This window comes from Haemaphysalis longicornis, unplaced genomic scaffold (genome assembly GCF_048455015.1).
Source record: "Haemaphysalis longicornis isolate Haplotype H1 unplaced genomic scaffold, Haemaphysalis longicornis Haplotype H1 scaffold_2, whole genome shotgun sequence".
Taxonomy (NCBI): Eukaryota; Metazoa; Arthropoda; class Arachnida; order Ixodida; family Ixodidae; genus Haemaphysalis; species Haemaphysalis longicornis.
Window position 1 is genome coordinate 290350773 of NW_027526295.1, and position 23618 is coordinate 290374390.

Genomic DNA, 23618 nt, shown 5'->3' on the forward strand with positions numbered 1-23618 from the left:
CAGAAATGCAGCAATGTAACCGTACATTTTCGGCCCACAGCCGGTAGAAGCAAGTATATTTAGGAGAGGATCATGGGCAAGGTTATCGAAGGCTTTGCGCACATCCAGGGTCACTATGGCCTGTATCTGGGAAGGAGGAGGAGGGTCAAAGTCATAAGCTAGGAGGAAAAAGAGGTCTTGGGTAGACACACCCTTGCGGAAACCAATTTGTTGAGGAGGAAAGAAATCTGTGGACTCAAATAGGCCTCAAGTCGATTGAGAACCATCCTTTCCATGGTCTTTCCCAGGCAAGAAGTTAGAGAGATTGGGCGGAGATTTTCAAGGGAAGATTTTTTGCCTGGCTTAGGTAGTAGGGTAATAAGGGATTGCTTCCAGGACGATGGCAGGGTGCCTTCTTCCCAGTGGGAGTTTATAATGCCCAGAAAATGTTCCTTGTCCTTGTCGGATAGGTTTCGTATAAGTGTATACGTAATCTGATCCTCACCTGGGGCCGACTTTCGCTTTAGTTGTTCTAGCGCCCACTCGAGATCCCAAAGGGTGAAAGGCTCATCGAGTTCTGCATTGGAGGCGCCCATGTAGTTTGGATAAAGGCTAGGTAGAGGAGGAGGAATATAAAGGTCGCGGAGCTGGGTTGCTAAGGCGTGGACTCGTGGCCATTGGAGTCCGGTACACCGGTGACCAGGAGTACCTCGCCACGTTTCGAAAGCAGCAGTGGGTCCCTCCGGCTGGATCGTGCCGGCCAGAAACATTCATGACCCTGATTTACCGTTTTCGGTGCGCTAGACATTAGCTTGAATTTTGAATTTGAATTTATTTCATTTTGTGTTACAATAAGATTGTGTACAATACAAGATTACAGAAGGACGTCCCAGAGTCAGAGACTGTAGGGGGGACCTCCTGTTATTCATTAAACAGACGAAAACACACATTATAAGCACAAATATATTAATCCACGAAACGCAAAATAATATCAGCAAGAGAAATTACGGTATACATGCAAGAACATGATCAGAAAGAAACGCTTTAGCAATCCACGAAAAAAAAAGAAAAAAGAATTAAATATCACCAAGATAAGGAACGGTAGATATGAAAGAACAAGAAAAGCAAGAAACATAGTATCAATGCAAGGGAAAAAAGAAAAAAAACACTAAGATCACCAAGATAGAAAACAGTGTATGGGCGAGAACATCATAAACACGAATCATATTAGAAATGAACAGAATAAAGAAACAAAACTAAACATGGTACAACCAAGTCGTATTATTTAGGTTGGGATAAGAACGCCCGCAAATTATTTTTGAATGCATACATGTTTAAATGTTTAAATGTTAATAGAGAGCGGAAGCGTATTCCAAAAGTGTATAGCCGAAAAGTTAGTTGAAAACTTTCCGTGGTCCGTTGTTACTTTTGGAAATAAATAGTTCATGTTTAAAGAAACTCGAGTGGAGTTAACACGAGGCATTGGTCAGTACATATAACTGAAGGGGGAGTTTCCCATTAATGAAATTATAAACTAATAGGCCATGGGAATACGTAACAAGTTCTGAAACCGACAAAATATAATGAGCACGAAGCAAAGAAACGGCGTTCAATTGGAAGTGGCTAAAGGTTATAATTCGAATAGCTTGATTTTGAATATGTTGTAGTGGAGATAAATAAGTTTTGTATGTATTTCCCCAAGATGATATGCCTTATGCTATGTGACTGTGTGAGAATGCGTAGTAAAGTGATATAAGAATGCGTTCACTAAAAAAAGGAACAAACTTTATAGAGCACTCTAATACCGTAAGCTGTTTTTCTTGCTATTGATGCGATATGTTTATTGAATTTTAAGTTCTCGTCAAGTTCTACGCCAAGAAATGTCACTGTCACATGGAAAGAGTAGACTAGAACCAAGGGTAATGCAAATAAGTCCGGCAACGGTCCTTTGATCTGACGCGAAGATCATGAAGTTTGATTTGGCAGCATTAATGCTCAGCCAGTTATTTTTACACCATGTCGCTAAATGAGATGTATCTGTATAAAGTTTCTCTACTAATGAACCAAGACACTTATCGGATGTAAAAATTGTTGTGTCATCAGCGTAAAGTATGCTGTTAGAATAATTGAGACAAAGTGGAAGATCATTCATGTAAATTAGAAACAATAATGGGCCAAGAATTGACCCCTGTGGGACACCAATATTTCTTATCTTAGTCCGACAGTACTAAGTTGACACACATACGACTTGTTCTCTATTAAGCAGGTAACTTTGGATTAAATTGAGGGTAGGGCCGGTTATACCAATCGAGTTCAGTTTGCTAAACAATATCTTATGGTTAATAGAATCAAGCCTTTGAAAAGTCAATAAACAATGCACCAAAAAATTCTCCCCTATCTACTGCCGCTTTGATTTTATCGGTTAAGGAAATTAGGGCGAGGTTCGTTGAGTAACCAGCCCTGAAACCAAACTGATATGGCGACAGGATATTAAATTTGTTTAAGTACTTCATTAATCGTTCATTTAAGAGCTTTTCTATTATTTTACTAAAAAATGACAAAATGGCAATTGGGCGATAGTTAGAGGCATGACACTTATCACCTTTCTTGAAAACAGGAACTAGTTTAGCTTTTTTTAAAGCAGTCGGAAATAGCCCTGTTTTGAAGATAAGGTTAACGATGTACGAAACAACACCTTAAACGTATTGTGCGATAAGTTTGATATGGCAAGAGGGGAAGTCGTCAAGGCCGGTGGGTGTTCTTCAGGGTGCGTATGACAGCACAAACTTCCTCGGGCGTTGTGGGAAAAAGAAAGAGAGAGAGAGAGAGAGAAACAACCTTTATTAGAGCCTGCTGCGAAGACGCGGCTAGTACGTCGCAATAGCTGAGCCCCTGCCAGGCCTGCTCACACAACCTTCGTGGAGGCGGCGCTTGCAGGCCGTTGGCGTTCGAGGCCAGCCATTGCCAGCTGGACAGCCTGGAGTTGGTCTTCGTAGTTTCCATTCTTCATGGCGTCCATGAATCTTGGCGGAATTGTAGTGTTTCTGGCTTCTTGCGGGTGATTTTCACAATCCCATAGGATATGGGCCATGGTGGCTCTCTCTCTGTTGCATAGTGTACACATATCACTAACATACACCTCTGGGCAGATGTGTTTGGCTACCACTGGAGTCATTAATGAACAAGTCTGTAATTGTCTATAAATCACTGCTTCTTGTCTAGTTAGGTTAGGGTGTGGTGGTGGGAAAATTCGGTGATTGATGCGGTACCACTCGAGAATGTCTCTATATGCAGTGAGTGGCTCCGTTTCTTCGGGCACTTGCTTCGCAAATCGGGGGATTGGACTCTCAGGAGCGCCGCGGCTGGTGAGCGCGTGCGCTGCCCGGTCCGCCTCCTAATTGCGGTTGCCGTGTCCATCGCGTGAGTCCAGTGGACCCACGTGTGCCGGAAACCATCTTAAAGTCACTGGTGTCGTTTTGGGGGGTAGGGCCCCGCACACCCTCACAACACTGGGGGAGACACAGTTTGTAGCGTAATGCATGATCGCCGTCTTCGAGTCACTAAGCACAGTGGTGCATCTTGCATTGGTGATTGCAAGTGCGATGGCCATTTCTTCGGCGTGGTGTGCGCTTCTGGCTTTGATGCTGCTCGCAGTGTATACGTCACCAGAGACGGCGGCTATTACAACTGCGACGTACGCGTTTGGTCGGTCCGGGTATTGGGCTACATCGACGTAGAAAGCGCCCTTATCCGTGGCGTGCGTTGCTGTGAGTGTCTTTGCTCTTGCGAGTCTCCTTTCCTGGTTGTGTTCTGGGTTCATGTGCCGGGGAACCGGAGGCACGTGGAGGCTGTGCAGCAGATCTTGTGGGAGCGATGTTGGGACCTTGTTGTCCTGCATCTCCTGTCTTCGGAGGCCGAGTCGTCGTAGGATGTAGCATCCCGTTCTTGTTTGTGACAATCTTTCAAGCTGCGCCGTACGTTGGGCCTCAGCTATTTCGTCCAGCGTGTTGTGGACGCCAAGTTCGAAAAGCCTGTCCGTATTGGTGTGCACGTATAGTCCAAGTGCTGCCGTGTATGTCCTGCGGATGATGGCATCAATAAAAAAAAACTGTGGGGAAGGCGGGGGTTATTGGACTGAAAGATTTCATCTGGATGAGCTTGCTTGAACACAAAAGCATCTGCAAAGACGTTTGCTATGTCCTGTGGATCATTTTAACTGACGTTTTCAGTATTAACCATGGTTACTGGAGCGTTAGAGCAATTTCGGCCGAAGAAGGTATTTATAACTTGCCATTGTCTTCTAACGTTGTTTTCAGCACGGTCGATTGCATTTTCAAAGTAGTTGAGTTGAGTTGAGTTTATCTCCCCAAATGCTGGTGTGGTTTCCCGTGTATAAGGTGCCTTAGCAGCTTGACAAAACCCTGGAAACCACATACAAGGCAACAGCAGCAAGCACAATAAAGTGTCATGAAATTCCGAATACGTAATCACGTAGAGTAACACAAGAAGCATATCATGCAAACTTTAAGAAAGTGCCACGGACAATGATGCATACCCTATGTAAGTTAACAAAATGTTGAAAGATAACAGTGCATCTACATTCTTCCCACAGGTACAGTATAAGAAGTAATAAATACTAGTAACGCTTTATAGCAATCACTAAGAAAAAAAATGAAATCTCAACATAAACATTATGAGCAAGCACACAAGACATACTTAAATTACGATATAACAATTCCAAGTACAGGATAGCGAAAACATAAATAGCACGTAAAAAACAACTATGTGCTTAAAATGTCCTCCCACCTGAGGGAAAAAGCTCCGTAGTTCTTTCCTGTTGGCTATCTTTGTATGCAGATATTTATTGAATAATAATGGGAGATTACGAGACAACGACTGCCACTTATAATTTGTTTGAAAATGAGGTATATGCCATAAAGCCGGATTACATATGTTTATTATGGTGTTCTGATATGTCAGTCCTGCTAGCGATGTTAGAAGTAAATCGAGGATGTTGATGAAAAAAGAATTTTCTGTAGTAGACAGAAACCATAAAGACGGTCAGTTTTGACAATATTGTATATTGCGAAAAGATGCTGTGTGCTCTGGGTGCGTTCAATATTTTCAATATAACGCGTCGTCTTCTTTTGAAGAACGAGAAGCCTGTTTATGTTACTGTGCGTCGTGGTGAAATAAACTAAGCTGCAATAACTTATCTGTGAAAAGAAAAGGGTGTAATATATTTGTAGCTTAGCCTTAAGCGGAAGAAGACCTCTCCAGCGAGAGACCACGCCAGTAACCGCGGAAAGTTTCTTAGTTAGGTGGTCGATATGTGTATCCCAAGTCAAATGAGAGGACAAGTATATGCCCAGCACCTTGTGGTCAGTAACAATTCGGTTGATTATCAAGGAATTGATTTTGGGTTAGGTTATATGTTTTATTCCTTGCTGAAAGTACAATTGCTTTAGTTTTTGCAGGATTATTTTAATTCTGTTATTATTTGACCAATCAGAGATATCATTCAGTACATTGTTACATTTGTCGAACATGTCATTGATATCCCTTCCGAAGAAAAGAAGTGTGCTATCATCATCATATATAACGTAGCGAACATCGGATCCAACGGACACAATGTCATTGATGTAGGTGCTGAATAAGAAAGGCACCAAGATACTGCGTTGAGGGACACCGCAAGTTATTGGTAAAAGACAGGAAATATGGTTGTTAATGTACACACACTGGCATCTTTCGGTCAGGTAGGATTGATGTAATGTTAACTGAAGACCTCGAATTCCAAAAGATGAGAGCTTTTTAAAGAGAATACTGTGATTTAAAGAATCAAAGGCTTTTGTAAAATCAATAAAAACACCAAGTGTAAAAAGATTGTTTTGGATATTTTGTAAAATGGTTTCTTTTAAGGGCATTAATGCGGTTTCTTTAGAACAGTTTTTCCTAAACCCAAATTGGCATTCCGTTATAATGTTTTTCTTGTAAAAGTACTTCGATATTCGTGTAAAAATGATCTTTTCTACTCTTTTTGAAAATACTGGAAGCATTGATATGGGCCAGTAAATCGATACACTATTCCGGTCATCACCCTTATGTATTACTGACACTCTAGACCGTTCCATCGCTTTCGGAAATATTCCTGCTTGCAGTTTCAAGTTAAATATGTGTGTGGGAGGGGGAACGATGAAGGTGTATTTAATTGGTTTAATTTGAAGACCATCTATATCTATAGCTCTACTATTGCCGAGCCCCATACAAGTGGTAAATACTTCTTGTTCATCCGTCAGCTGAATGACAATGCTCTCAACAGAACTGTAATTCAATGTATTAATAGAAAATGAGTCTCCCGAGGAAGCTATGCTTACGAAGAATTTATTGAAATAGTCTGCGAGCACTGTACCACTAAGCTGCTAAGCTGAAGGTTGTTAGTGTTTATTGTTAATGGTGGAGAGTTTTCAGAGGTGCGGCCCAAAACAGTGTTTATAACTTTCCACGCTTTGTCTGCCGCCTTCTGTCAATATCGGCGAACAATTACTCATAATATGTTACCTTTGCTTTTCTCAGCTCAGCGGTCAGCCGATTCCTTAAACTCTTACGTTTCCTCCGAACGCGTGAGCAAAAAAGAGTGGTAACACTTATTCTTCTTTCCTATCATTCTGATGTGTTCATTCGTGACCCATGGTTTTCTGAATTTCTTGGAGCGTCTTGAGCGTTTAAACGGGAAATGTCCGCCATAAACTGTTATGAACTCTTTTAAAAATAAATCATAGGCATCATTAACCTCAGTTTTTTCAACAACACCGGACCAATCATAAGTCATTACATCATTTTTAAAGGACTCAAGATTCCGTTCTGTAATACACTGCAAAACAGGAGAACCATGGCGGTCATCTCTTTGCAGCGTAACGCCTTTATAGATCATGAGAACCGGACAGTGATCACTCAAATCAGAGGCAATAGTCCCAGCGCTGCAAACAGTCGTTTCAATATTGGTTGTGATCAAATCCAGCACTGATGCGCTACAGCTTGTAACCCGCGTTGGGGTTGTAATTAAGTTAGCATTTACGCCCAGAAATGGCAGTTCTCGCGAGAAACCTTTGATTTACAAAAGTGAATATGTTTGTGATGCGACGAAAAGTCCCGCAATCGGTTTGTACACGCTCCAGGTGTGTCCTTAGCGTAGCGAAACAAACGCGTGATATGTAGCTGATTGTAATTCCTAGGCACTGAATTTTTCTAGGGACATCTTCGTCGGGTTTGCCTACATCTCCAGGGCACAGCAAAGCGGTGCTCTTGGAAAATTAGGCGTAGCTCTTATATCTAGTAGCACTGACCCTTCCTCAAGTTGCTACGACCGCGCACGAGCCACTTTTTAGGTGCAGAGTACCTTAGGGCAACACAATGTCCATCCGTGTCCGTGCGCATAGCATTTACAATCGCAGAAAATCACGCAGGCACCGGCAGGATTCGAGCCTCTGTCTGGTAGATCAGACAGAGTTAGTGTCAGTCGTCTTACCCATTGGGCTACAACCGTTGTTTTTTTTTGTTACCTTTTTTCGCACACAATACACGTCATGGATAGATTATAAAGCGTCGGCCGAACTTCGGCTGACGGAAAAACTTAAAATAAACATCGAACGTACACAGTTCTTCTACTACAGGTAGCCATTTCATATCGGGAGTCTGCAACTTGGGCACTTCATAGAGCAAACTAATACTCTGTGCAAAGTATTTGCTCACAGTGAGGGCGTGCGGGTCAGCGTGGCGCACCACCATCCTCGACCTCCAAATGACATGCAATCCTAGAGCCATGATGAGGTCATACGGCACACTGTTGTCACTAGCTACGCAAAGAAATCGTATGCCTTGGGGTGAAACGGGCAGGTCTATCTTTAAGGTCCTTTGCAACACATCCCAGAAAAAAATGGCGTCCCAGCACTCCGCGAAGACGTGCTCAACAGTTTCTGGCCTGTTGCACCAAGTGAAAGTTGTAGGACCAGTGACAAACAAGCCTTTATCCTGCATCTACGTCTTAACGGGAAGTGTACCGGCGTGTAGTTTAAAGAAAAATGGTTTCACGGCTGCCGCGACACCCATCTTTTTACACAAGATAACACGTCCTGGCCAGGAACAGATCTATACACTGACTGGTAGAGTGGCACAGGTAACAACACATCGTCTTTAGTAAGTGCCTTTCTTGACACAGCTCTAAGTACTCCAGTGAAAACCGCACTGCTAGAAACCTGAAAGAGTCTACAACCTCCTTCATATAGCCTTTAGGCCTGCTACAGGTTTCATCTGCGGAAGAGACAATATAAGTTGGCAACGCTTTTGCCAGTACACTTTGTAAAAATGTTCGCAGAAACGGGCCATTCGTATCCCGTAAGAACAAAAACCGATTAAAAAGCTGGCGAACGTAAACGTGACACAAACCAACCCCGCTCTTCTTAACTCGCCGGAAAAGATTGGTTCTGCTTGAACGCTCCCAAACTGAAGACCAAATGAACACGGCAAACACACGATGTATTTTCTGAACATGAACTCTCGAACAATGAATGACTTGCATCACGTCCCACAGCTTTGCTACCAGAAAGAGGTTGCAAACTGTGGCACGTGCGGAAACAGACAAAGCTCGACCTCCCCACTTGGTTATCTTTTCGCGCAGCTTCACCGTTTCGGATTCCCAGTAATCGCGGCTATCCTTATAGCTGTCCAGGGGAACTCCGAGATAACGCACTGGTGTGCGTGACCATGACACATTGTCAAAAACTGTTGGTGCTGCCGCCCACTCCCCATGAAAAAAAACCCACACACTTTGCCCAATTACCAGAACTCTTTGTAATGCGACAAAATTCTTTTGTTATCATTATTGCTTTGCTGATGCTCTCCTTGTCCTCACAAAATACAGCAACGTCATCCGCATATGTTAATAGCCTGACCTCGCTCGAGTGGAGATGAAACCCGCGCAAAAAATCATCATTGATTATGCGCTAACAAAAATGTTCCAAAAAAATGCAAAACAACAAGGGAGAGGCAGGGCATCCCTGTCTCACAGAAGATAAAACTGGAATAGTTTTGGATACATGCTTGTTTACAATCAATTTTGTGAAACATTCACGATACGCCATACGTACACTCTCCTTCACAACATCGCCAACATTAACATAGTCCAGAATGCAGAACAAGATTTCGTGACACACTTTATCGAAGGCCTTCTCATAATCAATCTGAAGCATTGCTACTCTTCTACACAATACATCACAACACTGTAAAACACTGCGTGTGACATGAACATTGTTTAGTATGCTTCTACCTCGTATACCGCATGTCTGATGCGGCCCTACTAGTGTGGTTACTATTCGCTCTAACCTATTCGCTATAATCTTCATCAGTACTTTGTAGTCTGTATTGGCTAAGGTGATTTGCCTGTAGCCAGTTACAGACTGAAGTTTTACCCTGTAGTCTGACTTTGGGATTAAGGCAGTATGCGTTCGCGAAAAAGAAAGTAGCAGAGCGCCCGCCTCGAACGCTTCACATAACACTATACAAAAATGGTGCCAAGATGTTTGAGAACCTCTTGTAAAAAACAGCACCCAAGCCGTCCGGGCCAGGAGACTTGCCTCCCTTTAAATTGCCTATGGCTCTCTCTACTTCTCCTAACGTTATGGGTTCTTCTAATGTATTTTAGCATCGTCATCCAGACGTGGCATGAAGCGAAGGAAGTCTTGTTTGAAGTATTCGATGTTAGGAAAGGCAAGACTGAAGAGTGTAGTGTAATGTTGTACAAAAGCATCTTCTATGACCTTTTTATCCTGGGTAAGCCCTCCGCCTACCAGTGTTTCATTAATCGTGTTGGCTTTAGCGTATCGTGCCTCATCACTTAACGCTCGTTTCGTGGGTGCTTCGCCCGCCAGATAGTGTTCGGCTCGCGCTCGCACGGTCGCCCCCCTATATTTTTGCTTTTCTATTGCTTCTAGCTTGTTCTTTATTGTCCTTATGTCATCCCGGAAGGCGCCAGATGTTTGACATTCCGGCCTGAGCATCTCCCTCAAATTACGGTTCAGGTTACTTTCGGTTTCCTTCTTTCTTTCTTTCTGAGTACAGCTATGGCGTTAAGCTTACAGTCTTGCTTGAACAATTCCCACTTTTCTCCCCAACTTATACCTTCTGCGTTTGTGTGTTTAAAAAAGCTTTTACAGACTCCACGAAAGTCTCATCATCCAACAGCTTTATGTTTAACATCTACAACTCCCATGTAAATTTATTATACCCTTCTCTCTTTTCTCCCATGGAAAAAGAAACAAAACAGTGATTACTGAACGAAACGTCACCTACGCAATATTTTTGGCATAACGAAGCTAGATCGCAAGAAACGTAACCCCTATCTAATCGCGCGTGGCTCGCTCCCTGAAAATGCGTAAATCTCAGCACATTTTCATTTCCTGCGCAGTGTGCAACATCGGGAAGTTCACACTCTTCAAGTAATTCACAAAGAATTTGCGCACTCTTATCCGCTCCCGGCCGTGGTCCATTTCTGTCCCTTCCCTCACAAACACAATTGAAATCCCCTAGTAAAATAATTTGTCCTTCCGCTCTTAAGTATTGAGTGAAACGTTCAAAAAAGGCCGCTCTTTCTTGCACAACGTTCGGGGCGTAGATACAAAGGGCACGGAATTCACCACCATCATATTCAAAACCGCAAAAAACTAAGGTGCCCGTTTCACATGAAAAAATTATTTGTATTTCATACCAATATTATTCCTAATGAAGAGACAACACCCTCTCGATGTGCCAACCGCGTGGCTGACACAGACACTAAACAGGTTTTGAAAGGGCTTGATCATACTGGCGGTGCAGTTATCACTTTCTATCTTTGTTTTTGAACAGCCAAGATATCTATTTCTTTTTCCAGCATAATCCTTTTCAGCTGGTACTGTTTGCGCCTGTCACGAAAGCCTCGCACATTTAGTGTGGTGAAACGAAGCGCTCTTTTAAAGCCTGCCATATTTTATAGTAATAACTGCACCATCGGTAATAAATAAATTAACATGGGAGTGCTAGAAAATCTACAATAAAAGAACAGAAAAAGCAATGAAAACAAACAAAAGGAAAACCAAAACGAACCCATTTCTTGAAAAGCGGGGACGCGACGAGGGTTCCCGACGTCTCCATGCTTGAGAGGCCTGCCACACATAGCAGTCCTCGGTGACCACACCTTCGAAAACTTCCTCCCCCCCCCCCTCTCAACCCCACGCAACCCGCACTTGTAGCGCCGTGTCAACAGTCCAGTCACTTTCCCTTGGGTTTGTCCGGTGGAATATTGGACACACAAGCCTTGGCTCCAGGACATCTCGACTGCGGCACGGCCTTAGCTGGAGGCTCCTCCGGGCTTGGACCTGCGGCGTCTCCTCCCCCAGCCCCACCACTTTCGCTTGCACGTTTCCCCGTCACAGCATTTGCGCCTGCGGTCCCGTCTTGGTATTGCCCGTCAACGCTCATGTTGTCTGCGTGCGACTCACCAATACTTTTGCTGGGGTTATACGCCTCGGCGACGGCACCTTGTTCCTGGGGGGTCTCAGGGTCTTTCACCGGCTTCACAGGCGGGCTGCGCTCCGGCGGGACAACGCGAGCTGGTTCAAAGGGCGTCACCTTCTTCGCCAGCACCTCTACCTTGCCCCTGGCAGCCTCCTTTGTATCCAAGATGAACTCGGACGTCTTGTCAACCCCTCCTGGTCCTGCGACGTTTGCGTAGGTGCGAACGCATCCGCTCTCGTCGTGGGCGAAGCGGCGACAAAGAGCACAGCGGGGCACCCTACACTCGCGTCGAATGTGTCCGCTCCGGTGACAGCGAAGACAGAGCGGCGCACGCCCGGGCACCACAACCAGGGCTTGCTCGCCGGCGACGCGTACCTGGTGAGGAATGTCGTCCACACTGACGCCCGACTTCAACTGTAGGGTGACCAGGCGCGTAGTCGAGAGCTGCGCCGAGCAGCCTGGCACGCGCCATCGGTCCCGGGTCACTTCCGTGACCTTGCCGTAAAGCCCCAGGGCGCTTCGCACTTCGTCGTCGGGGACGTTGTGGAGCACCCAGTGGAGCTTTAACCGGATGTCCTGGTGGCGGGGATCGATGACGAGGCAACGATGGCCCTTGACTTGGAGTTCCCCGGCGGCAGCAAGTTTCTTCGCCCCTTCAGGGTCTTTGAAAGTAACCGTCACACAAATAGTTCATCTGGTACGCCCCCAAGGCGGTAACCTCGGGGAACAGCTCCAGACGAACCAAAGTGTCGCGGAATTCTTCGACTTTGTATGGCCTGGCTGTCAAATCGGCGTGCAAAAAAATCGTATTAATCACGGTCCGGACGGCAGTTGCGGCAGCATAACTTGGTAATCCTGGGCGTTATCAATACCGGTTGACCTGTTACCGCGGGCCGAAAGGCCCGCGAAAGCCGCTCCTTCAACGGAGCTCGCCCCTGCGTCCGCACTGCGCAGTAGCTGGAAGCAGAAATCGGGGCTACGACCGTGAGTTAGTACTCGGGAGTCAAACGGCTTACTCCCTCGCCTGTAACGGTGCGGAGTACCCTAGAAGCTCCCAATGTCCGTCCGCGTCCATCCGTGCGCACACCACCATGAAGCTAAATAGAGCGAAATTCGATTTCAGCCGTGAGTTGCAGTGTAATTTAGGGAATAATCAAGGCGCAACTCACGGCTCAAATCGAATGGCGGTCGGGGCACAAATCGGATGTCACTCTGGGCGCAACTTATTTCGAGTCCCCGTACTCCGCACCCTCGCCATAATCTACGGAGTTGAGGTGCTGCCCTGTAACAGCCCGAGAGGGCTAACAGTATTGGAAATAAATAAGTCTTGTTCAACAGAATTATCGTATATTATACGAAAATGTTTGTTCGGACAAGGTAGATGGATATCATGGGAAGAAACCGCCCAGGCGCTTTTTGCTGTGTCGGCTGGGCCTGAGGAGAGCGCCCGCGAACACTCCCTGTGCGTGGCTGAGAGCTTCATGGTAACACCGCCAGAGGGCCCACACAACCCGAAGAGACTTAAACTGGGGGCCTCGGGCTGTATCCGAAAGTAAACTTATAAAAACGTCGTTATCCGTTTGGGAGTTACACGTTTATCAAGTGGTACACGAACAGGAGATCTCACGGAGTGCGCACTCTCTGGCTGTGTCGTGTGTATGATCAGCTATTCCTTCAAGCAAAAAAAAAAAAACATGTAGTGGGCAGGGAATAAGCAGACGTGCAGTATTTGAAGTTGCTCGCGATAATGTTTAATTCATGATTTTGCACCGCGCATGTACAAAGCGATAGGAAAGAGTTCCGGTCATGCTTTATAAATTACAGCGGGACTCGCGTCTGTTTGAGTTTGGTGAGCCCTGCCTTGTTTCAGATTAAAGGAAAGTCATTGTCTTTTCTCAGGCCGCATACTAACGAACGCCCATTTCATCTTTGTTTGGAAACGTTATCCAAAGCGGGTACAATGGCATTTGCAAACTCTCATAAAAGGGTAGATGCGGCACATAGAATATACTAGAATATACAGAAAATGAGGTCTGTGCGGGCGAAGTTTGAAATGTGTCATTTCATTACGCCCTTTTGAATAAAAATGATAAGTTTGAGTGATCGAAAGCGCAATACCCATGCCTCATGCAGGGTGTATATTGCTTATCCGGATCCGTAGAAAAACTACGGGCCGCAAAAATAATTGGAAGGGAATATGCCCTGGATGTGGGTGATACACCGGCGAGGCTACATATAGGCCCCGGAAATATTTTGTATAAAAAACTCACGTGGGAAGGTTTTAGGAAAACCGTTACACGAGTGTTTTCCCGGTGTCTAAAAATAAATAAATGTGGCACGGAGTTTGTACTTGCTTGGTTTTGTAAGACATATTTTTCATTTTGCAGGTTCATTATGTAAACATGCGTTATTAAAAATGACCTAGATTGTAAGAATGGTAGAAATAACTTAAAAACAGCTGAACGTCGCCGAAAGCGGCATGGGAAAGTCGAAGGATGCTTGCCCGTCCTGTAACGAAGGTTTCGTAGGGCGGCAACAATTCCTGCGATGTTGGGGTCTTTGCAAAAGCCGTTATCATTGCCATTGTACCCGCGTGGAAAGCAAGGACTACGAATTCTCTTTGGCCACTGTTGTGTTTACGTTCAAGTGTAATTCCTGTGCCAGGCGGAAAGGGGCGGACGAAACGCAATTTGCCGGCGAGAAGTCTCTGCCAACTGGCTCCAACAGTCGTTTCAACCCGTGCGAGACCGCTGAATTGCGTGAATTGGTTAGGACTCTGCTTACGAAGATGGAAGAGTTGTCGTCTGACGTGCGTGAACTGGAGAGTGAAAATAAGGGCTTGCGCTCCCACCTCGCCAGAAGCACGGAACTGCTGCGCAAACATCTTGTTCCACCGGTCCCTGTTTCGACTGAATTGTTTCCTTGCTTAGACGCCAGCCGCAGAGCTGTTTGTGATGCGCCAGTGCCTTCGTATCATACGGGAACCGCCCACCCATTGGTTGGCCAGTGTTCGCCGTCAGCAGACGGTGCGGGGTCCATGAACGCTCACCTTTCCTTTTCACGACTACTGCAGAAGCCAGCTGACATGTCAGGACCTACCGGCGGGCCCAAACGTCGACTAGTGAAAGCCAGCCTGGGTAAAGAAGAGTCGTCCAGGCGTGTCTTTGTAGCCCGCCTTCCGAAAGAGCGAGCCCTTTCTGTATCACGGTATCCCTTCGACGACGGCAACAGATATCTCTGACACTCTCCGTGCATCGCTTCCAGAGGTCTCGGCAAACTGCGCGAAACTTCGTTCCAGGTATGGGACATACTCTTTCTTTCACATTTTTGGGAAAGACGAACACATTGACTTAATCAATGACACGAATGTGTGGCCGCATGGCTGCATCTTTATGCCATTTTCGCTAAGCTGCAATCTAATAGAAGTGCTTATAACTAAGTTTGTACATGATCCTCCTGGATAAGCGTGACCACAACCCTTTATTATCAGAACGTCAGAGGCATACGAACGAAGTCCCGTCAATTCTTTGAAAATTAGTTATCGAATGAATACGACGTGCTTTGTATTAATGAGACGTGGTTAAAGCATAACTTCAATTCAGCAGTATATTTTCCACCAGAATACGATGTGTGTAGCGCCGATCGTAACTACGATCTGGTTTCCGCGCAATACGAAGGCGGTGCTGTTACCGCCGTAAAAAAAGGGGCTGAATGCTGTTCGTCGCAGGGACCTAGAAATATATCCCAAGAGTATCAGTTGAAATGCGCACAAACGGTCACATGAAGCTTTTAATTGTATCGTTTTATTACCCGCCAAAATATGACTTCTGTACATTTCGTGAGCAATTCAGTGATCTTTGAAATGTTTAACTGACCAAAATTGTCGCATGATGATGGTTGGAGACTAATCTCCATAGGATAGGATGGAATTCTGTTGGACGTGCTTTACATGCTTTACATTCAAAGATGGTGCTTGCACTAGTTTGTTTCATTACTAAACCTCAATCAACAGAATTCCATGGTAAACCTAGCAGGTCATATACTTGAGCTCGTTTTATCAAACTTTGCTTTCAGCGAACATCTAGGCCCTGCTGAACCACTTGTTTCTCCATATGTATGGCATGCTTCATTGGCAATATCGTTTATATTTTCTAGTGCTCGAATTAAAGATGTCGTAACTGAGAAGTTCCTGGTTTCAAAACTAGGCTATTCCGGCCTTCGTTTTCTTTTCTGCGCGACCATGATTGGTCAGATGTTCTCACAAGCAGCAATGTAAATGAAGCAGTTGGCATACTAATAAGAGTTATACATGAATCATCCCAGATGTTCATTCAGAAACAAGGAACTTTTAGGAGCCGTTCTCCAGCCTGCTTCTCTCGCGATCTAAAATGCTTGTTACGTAAGAAATTGTGGTTTCACAGAAAATACAAAAAAAACGAGTAGTGACTACTGGTATCAAAAGTGTTGGGATGACGTCGTCTGGTGAAACGGGTTTATGAACGCGACAACCAGTTATATATAGAGTCCGTGGAGCATAACCTAACTAGAGATTCCAAATCCTTCTGGCAATATGTCAAGGAAAAAGCTTGACAACCCCGATGTACCATCACGCTTTTGCGAGACGGAATCTCCATAAAAGAAACAAAGGACGTTGCTGACTGCTTCGTTGATTACTTCCATTCTCGATGCCGTGTAAAAGATGCTCCCTCAGCGCTTTTTTGCTCATCAACTCCTCCAACCAGCGAGAAGAGCAACGTGTTGCATTTCTTTCCCTTTTCTGAACGGCATACCCAAGTGGCGATATGTTCGCTAAAAGCAAAATGTTCGCTTGTGTTCGACGGCGATCCAAGCTTCATTGTTAAGGGTGGCGGCCGTGTTTGCGTTCCTTTGTCAACGCATATTTTTAACAACTCACTTTCGAAGGGCAGTTTTCGTGCTCCGTGGAAAAAGGGCGTGCTTGCCCCTGTGTTCAGATCCGGTGATGAGCGTGACGTTATAAAATACCGGCCAGTATGTTTGCTAAATCATTTTGCCGAGGTTTTTGAAATTGTGTTATTCAGGCATTTATCTTTATTTTTTCAACGTGCAATAACAGATGCTCAGCATGCATTTCCATAAGGCCGATCGGTTGCAACCAACCTGACAACGTTTCTTGAATGCACTAGCCCAATCATTGCCAATCGCGGTCAGGTTGATGTAGTGTACTTTGGTCTGTATAAGGCTTTTGACTCGGTGGATGATAATATTCTAATTCAAAAGCTGCTACAATATGGGGTTTGCAGCAAACTCTGTATGTTCATTCGTGACTATCTAAATAGCCGACCAAACTTTGTACGCGTAAGTGGCGTGTTGTCGAAACCCTTTTTTTTCAAAGACAGGAGTCCCACAAGGATCCATTTTGGGTCCACTTTTGTTCAATGTTTTTATAACGACCTCTGTTGTTCAGCACGCAATAGCCAAATGCTTCCCTACGCGGACGACATCAAGCTGTTTCGAAAAGTTGACTTTCGTGATGATAGCGCCTTTTTTTACAGTCCAACATTTCAAGTGTAAGTAATTGGTGCCTTGTTAACAATTTATAACAAATCCTGCCAAAACCCATGTAATGAGTCAACCCAAGAAATCCGCAAGTTTATTATACGATTACACGTTAGATTAATGCATCCCGAGAAGGGTAATGGGTGCCCTGACGTACGGATGTTTGTCGATTCAGCGCTACCTTTTCATGTGCACATTGAAAAGGTTGTTAAAAAGGCATATCAGTAAGGAGTAATATCCCGTATCACGCGTCCTGTCCATAAGGTGTCGTGCTTCAAACGTTTGTTTTTATCCTTAGTCATTCCGAAACTTCATTTTGGGTCTGTCCTATGGAACAACTTGTAGGCAAGCCAGGTTCTGAAGATTGAAGATGTTCAACGACATTTTTTTAGAATTGTTTATGATAGGCATTTTGATCGGAGAGTGAATTACCAGTATGTCACAAAAACCCCTTGCCCGCTCGCGCAAACAATGGAGGCGCGACAAGAGTTATTTATATTTGCAGGGTGGCCATCCCATGCGGGAGCACGTGTGGCGAATTTGCTGGAGTGAATTAGAGGGTACAGGGGTGCACGAGTACGTTTTAACTAAATATTTTTACTACGTAAACAAGATGAGATTACTTGGGGAGAGAAAGTTCTTGACTAAAAAAAAGAAAAAGAAATGTTTACGCGGACATCGCTTTGTGCGCGCAGGCACTAAGTAGGGGATGACGTACAATGTGCGCACGTGCGCGCTGGGCGGCTAACGCACGGCCTTATCTACACAAGCAACAACTAAAAAAAAAACACATACACAGTAAGGGTGTACATAACAACACTATATGGGGAGGCTTACATCTTAACACTAGGAAAGAACAACGACAAAAAAAACATAGCAGGTACGAAAGCTCTATGCGACACAGGAAAACCTAGGAGGAGGCATACGTCTTAACCCTAGGCATGGCTATGGGTAACCGCAAGCTCAACGACGGAAAGTGGTGCGTAGTGAGGTCGGCCTTGAGACCCGCGATGATGAGGCGAACTCGATCCCGTAGATGAGGCGCTGGTCGTTCCCCCGCGGACCTGCCGACAGACATCTGCTAATGCCGCGTCATTCCCGGACCCTTGCCAGCGTATTGCACGTTCAAATATCTCCAGTCGACTGCCCCAAGCTCCCGCTCGCACCCCCTTAAATAAACGTCCCGCGATCACCCTACTGTCCCACACCTTGGTCCCCCTGCCCCTGTCCCGCCCCTTTGTTTCCCTGGGCCCCCGCCACCACGCCGCATGCTGTGCTGCTCGCGTGATTGTGACGTCGCCTTCCCGGAATCGGAGACGCGGTGAGCGAGCCGAACTGCCACGACCCGCTCTTGCCCTCTTCGGAGCAGGGACAACGAAAGGCAGGAGAAAGAAAAAAAAAGCAAACGCGGGAAAAGTGGACGGGACGACCAAGATGCCGAAGCGCGACCAAAAATGGCCGTTTCTGCAAGGGAGGACGTCATGTCGGCCACCAGAATGAAAAAATTGAGGGCCCGGCCGGCCGTTTTTGAGACAGTATAATAACATTGTGAATAAATTGCACTTGGTTACACTGACTAAGAGAAGGAAAGATGCAGATTTTACATTCCTGTTTAAATGTTTGCATCATGTGACTGAGTGCCAGAGTTTGACGTCGTCAATACCCTTGCGGGTACCATATAAGCCATTTCGAGAATTCAGTGTGTTTGGAACAAAGTTTGTTCTCCTATGCAACGACTGTTTCATTTGTATAATGGTGTGAGGTCAAATGATGTTGATGTTTTTTACAATACTGTGTCGGCATTTAAACTAGCTCTTGCGAATTTACAGCGTCTCACGTATTGGTATTCATGTTTCTTCTTTTTTGAAGGGTATTTTCTTTTTTCTTTCTTTTTGATTCTGGAAACCACCGTCTAAGGCCACGCGCTGTTGGTGAGCACGTACAAATAAAGATCAATGAACGAATGAATAATCGCTTTAGCCCCATGTAAAGGCATTGCCTAGGAAGTGCCTAGAGCGTTTGCTCACTGTTCTGAAACCGCAGCATCTCGAAGACGCATCAAAAATGAGCGGAAGCTGGGTCACGTATGGGGGATGTTCGGCGTATATTCCACTGCATTAAGATAACTAGAAGCTTTGGAAGAAGAATAATGTGAAAAAAATTGAAGCTTAGTGCGAGCTTGGATTTGCTAAGCAAGGGACTCGATGATGCGAATAATCGACATGAGGTTACCGTATGCGAGAACAAACAGCTGAGAAAAGAGAACAAAGCCCCGCGAAATGCCATTCTTACTTTAGAAAATGACCTATTCTGGTGTCAAGCGAGCCTCCTCAAATATTAGCAGTACACGCCCAACAGGAACCTTGAGATTACACTAACTGAGCAACCAGATACTGAAGATTTACAAAGCAGGGGCTGGAAAAATTTTTGAAAAACTCCTGGCGTGGCCATAACTGCCAGTGACGCCGACGTGTGCCATATGGTGCCAACAAAGAATAAAACCTCTTGGGAAGGCTGGAAATCTCTGGCTGCTTGGGTCAAGTAGAACGTATTCTGGGCAACCAGACGCCAATATCAACTTCCAAATCGGTCAAGAAACGCTAAATCGGGGCTATTACGCCCTAGCCAAGGTCACCGAGCCCCAACATTAAAAAATACAAAAAAACGAAAAATACATCCTCCTAGCTCATAAATATCAGGGGGACAGTACCACGATGTGCTAGCGAGAAACGATATGTCAAATATTTGGCCAGGATAGCAGCATTTTTTGTCAACGGAGCGTTTTATGGCGACCAGCGAATGCTCGGGCACACACACAGTGGCTGCCCTTAAGCTGGGACAAGTGGACAGGGGGTGATATCGGCATTACTTTGTAAGTAGCAAACAGAGAAGGATGAAAGGTGTACGTAACGTACGAGAAATATTACGAAGATTGTTAGAGAAAAAAAGTGAACCTTTCGTAGATACACGCATACACCGAAAGCTTCCATAAAGGCACGTGGTTGAAAAACTACTGCCTGCGGATGGCCGACCGGGCAACCAGAATGCACCGATTCTGGCAAATGAAAGCGTTTTTCCTAATTGCGGCAAAACGCAAGGTATAGCTTCGGTCATTCCGTGTATTTTGTCTTTGTTTATTATCGGTCAGCACATTCCGTTCTCTTTTTTATGCTCTTTCTTCTTTATTAGTCTGCCTCCTACCCACAGAGGTATGGAGTGCTGACTGCTCCGGAAGTAACCATCATCCCGGATACCTATGGGGCTACACTAGAAAGGTTCAACCATGCTAAGAAGGCTCTTAGGCACTAAAACAGAATTTCCTCACCCGAGAAGAATCTGGCCACCCTGGTGTAGTAGTTGACCGCCACCTTTATTGACCAACAAACTCAACTCTCAGCCCTCAGTCCCCAGCAGCTGCAGCGCACGCGTCCACGACGGCGTTTAGAACAGCGATACAACAGAGGGTGCTAATCCTTTGTGGGTCCGGACAGGCCGCCTTTGGAAATTGACCCTGGCAACGTTCAACGTATGCACCTTGTCTAGGGAGGGGAGCTTAGCTGTATTACTAAAGGAGCTCTCCGATATTAAGTGGGATATATGGCATTAAGAGAACTTAGAAGACGAGAAGGCTTCATAAAACTGACTAACAGGCATACTATGTGCTGCCGAGCACGTGAAAAGACGAAAGAAGAGGGAGTGGAATTTTAAATCCGCTGAGGAATAGCAGGGAATGTAGATGAATTTTCAGAAATAACGAAAGTGTCGCAGCTGCTGTGATTATGCTAAAGAAGCAATACAGGTTAAAGGTAGTACAAGCCTATACGCCAACAACTAGCTACGACGATGAATACGTAGACAGTTTGTACGACGATGTCAAATCAACAGTGAAGGGAATAACACCGTTCACAGCTGTGATGGGAGACTTTAACGCAGAATTAAGCAAGAAGCCAATGGGAGGAAGGTTGATTGGAAAATTTGGAATTGGCAGTTTTAACAGTCGAGGAGGGCACAAGTTGGATTTGTGGAGTTAAATAACCTAAAGTTAATGAACGCGTTCTTCTATAAAGCAAAGAATAGGAAATAGAATAGGAAATGAATCCCAAACGACACATGAGTTTATTTTATGTGGCAGCCCAGACGTTTGGCAGGATGTGCAGGTGCAAGGAAAGATTCAGAGCAGCGATCACAGAATGTTTAGATGTGCGAAAAAAAGTAATGCAAATTAAGGCTGTATCTAGAAAGAGAAAGAAGGAAACTTGTGAAATGTAAGAAGTTCATCATGAAGTCAGCCAGAGCAAGGACGCAGGAATTTAAAGTACTCTTCAAAACAAATTCGCGATTCTAAGCGAAAAAAAAATGAGGGGGGGTGTAGACAGCCTAAATCACAGCCTAATCATTTCGGTAACCACATGTTCAGTGGCGGCTGTAGGAGAAGCTGCATGTAAGGAACAAACTGGAACACTACGGAAACGAAGGAACCAATTGCGGAACGTAAGAAGATGAAAATGCCAACCATGGAGGAATAAATTGAATTTGCATAGCTATCGAAATTGATCACCAAAGTGAAACGAATGACATTTGTGCATATTACTTGCCAGTGATGCAGGAACTTCTGGAAATCGAGGAAATTTAAAAGCATAGAAGAAGAAGCTAGCCATCATCAAGGACAGAATGTACGAACCCAGAGACGAGCTGGGTAACATTACGCATGGAATCGACGAAATAATAAAGGCAGCAGAATTATTCTCCAGCAGGCTGTATGCCAGCATCTTAGAACAGGATCCGCCGCGGTGGCTCAGTGGCTAAGACGTTGCGTTGCCTAGCAGGAGGACGCGTGTTCTATACCCGGCCGTGGTGGTCACTTTTCTGAAGGAGATGAAAAGCAAGAACGCCCGTGTGTGCGCGATTTCTGCGCGTGTTGAAGATCTTCAGGTGGTCAAAATTAATCCAAAGCCCTCCACTACGGAGCGCGCCTCATCGCCTGCGTTGTGTCGGCGCGTTAAACCCTACAATCAAATAAAAATAATCAATGTTAGAACAGGGGAAACTACTGAGCGTACAAGCTTAACTTGCGGTGCCGACTAGCAACTGAAGAGGAAATAGGAAAGGCTCTCGAGGGCATGACAACAGGAAAACCTGCAGGTGACGGTGGGATAACCGTATATCTTTTAAAGGAGGGAGGAAATATTGTACTGAAAAGCTTGCTCCACTATTTTCGGAGTACTTAAAAACTCAAGAAGTGCCGATGGCCTGAAAAAGGCCAACATAATTCTGATTCATAGGTAGGAGGAGATGAAAGACCTTCAGAATTTCAGACCCATCTGCCTATTCTCCGTTATGTACCAGCTGTTTACCAAAATTATAGTTAGCGCATAAGTGACAGCCCAGATTCCCAAAAACCCAGAGGGCAGGCTGGGTTTAAGGAAGGATACTCAACAATGGATCGCATTCATGCGGTCAATCACGAAATAAAAAACTCCGCACAAAATTTTAACATCCTTATAGTGTATTTATAGACCATAAAAAGTGTTTAATAAGGTATACACCGCATTCGTGATGTAAGCGTGGAAAGACCAGGGAATAGAAGAGACCTACATGAGACTTCTAGATGACATATGTAAAGGGTTGGGTGCAGGTTAATCCTTCTCAAGCAAAGCTAGCAATTTCCTATCCGAAAGCGAGTAAGACCATCTCTCTAAACCTATTCACAGCATGTCTGGAGGGGGTATTCAGAAAGCTTTTCTGGGAAAACAGGATTATAGACAAACAGGGAATACTTCAGCCATTTGAGGTTGTCGAACGGCATAGTCTTGCTGGATGAGACTGCAGAACACATGCAAACAATGCTCGGGAAGCTGCAATATGTAGTGGGGTTGTGGGGTTAAAAATACATATTGTCACTTTAGTTTCCCTTTACTTTAGTTTAGTTTAAATACTCGGCATTGGCGACGGGCCGTTCGCCAAAACGAGGACGGTGGGCGATCGGTGGGAATTCTGGTAGCACGATCTTGTGGTAGGGGCAATGTCGATAAACATGCCCTGGCTCGCCACAGCGATAGATGATAAGGGCTCGTGGTCCTCGGTGCGCCACACGTCGGTCTTGAGGATTTGCGGACGAGGCGGGAATTCCCTTTGTGGCCAAGAGCCAGGAGGTTGCGGTCAGGAGTACGTCGACGGTGGCACAGTCGCCGCGGTCGGCGCGGTCGGCATGTGACAGCGGAGAGCAGTCGCTTAGTCCATTTGGGGCATAAGCTGGTTTCGGGGCACAGCAGCGGAAATTGCTTGACGAATTTCTTGCCGCACAAGATCCGCAACCGAGATGACAGCTGGCTGCGACGGCGATATTCCTATTCAGCACTTTGCAACTCTTCAAGAACAACCGAGGGGACAAGTTCGCGCAGGTCGTTGTCGCCCATGGGGGTGGACAGTGATGCCGCGGACGGGCTCGGAGTTTTAATTGCCGTTCGGTCATACTGGCGGCACCGCTCCTGCACAGCTCGCTCGATGGCAGTTGCCTCCTTGATAAATTCTTGCACAGTACGCGTTGGGCTGCGCAC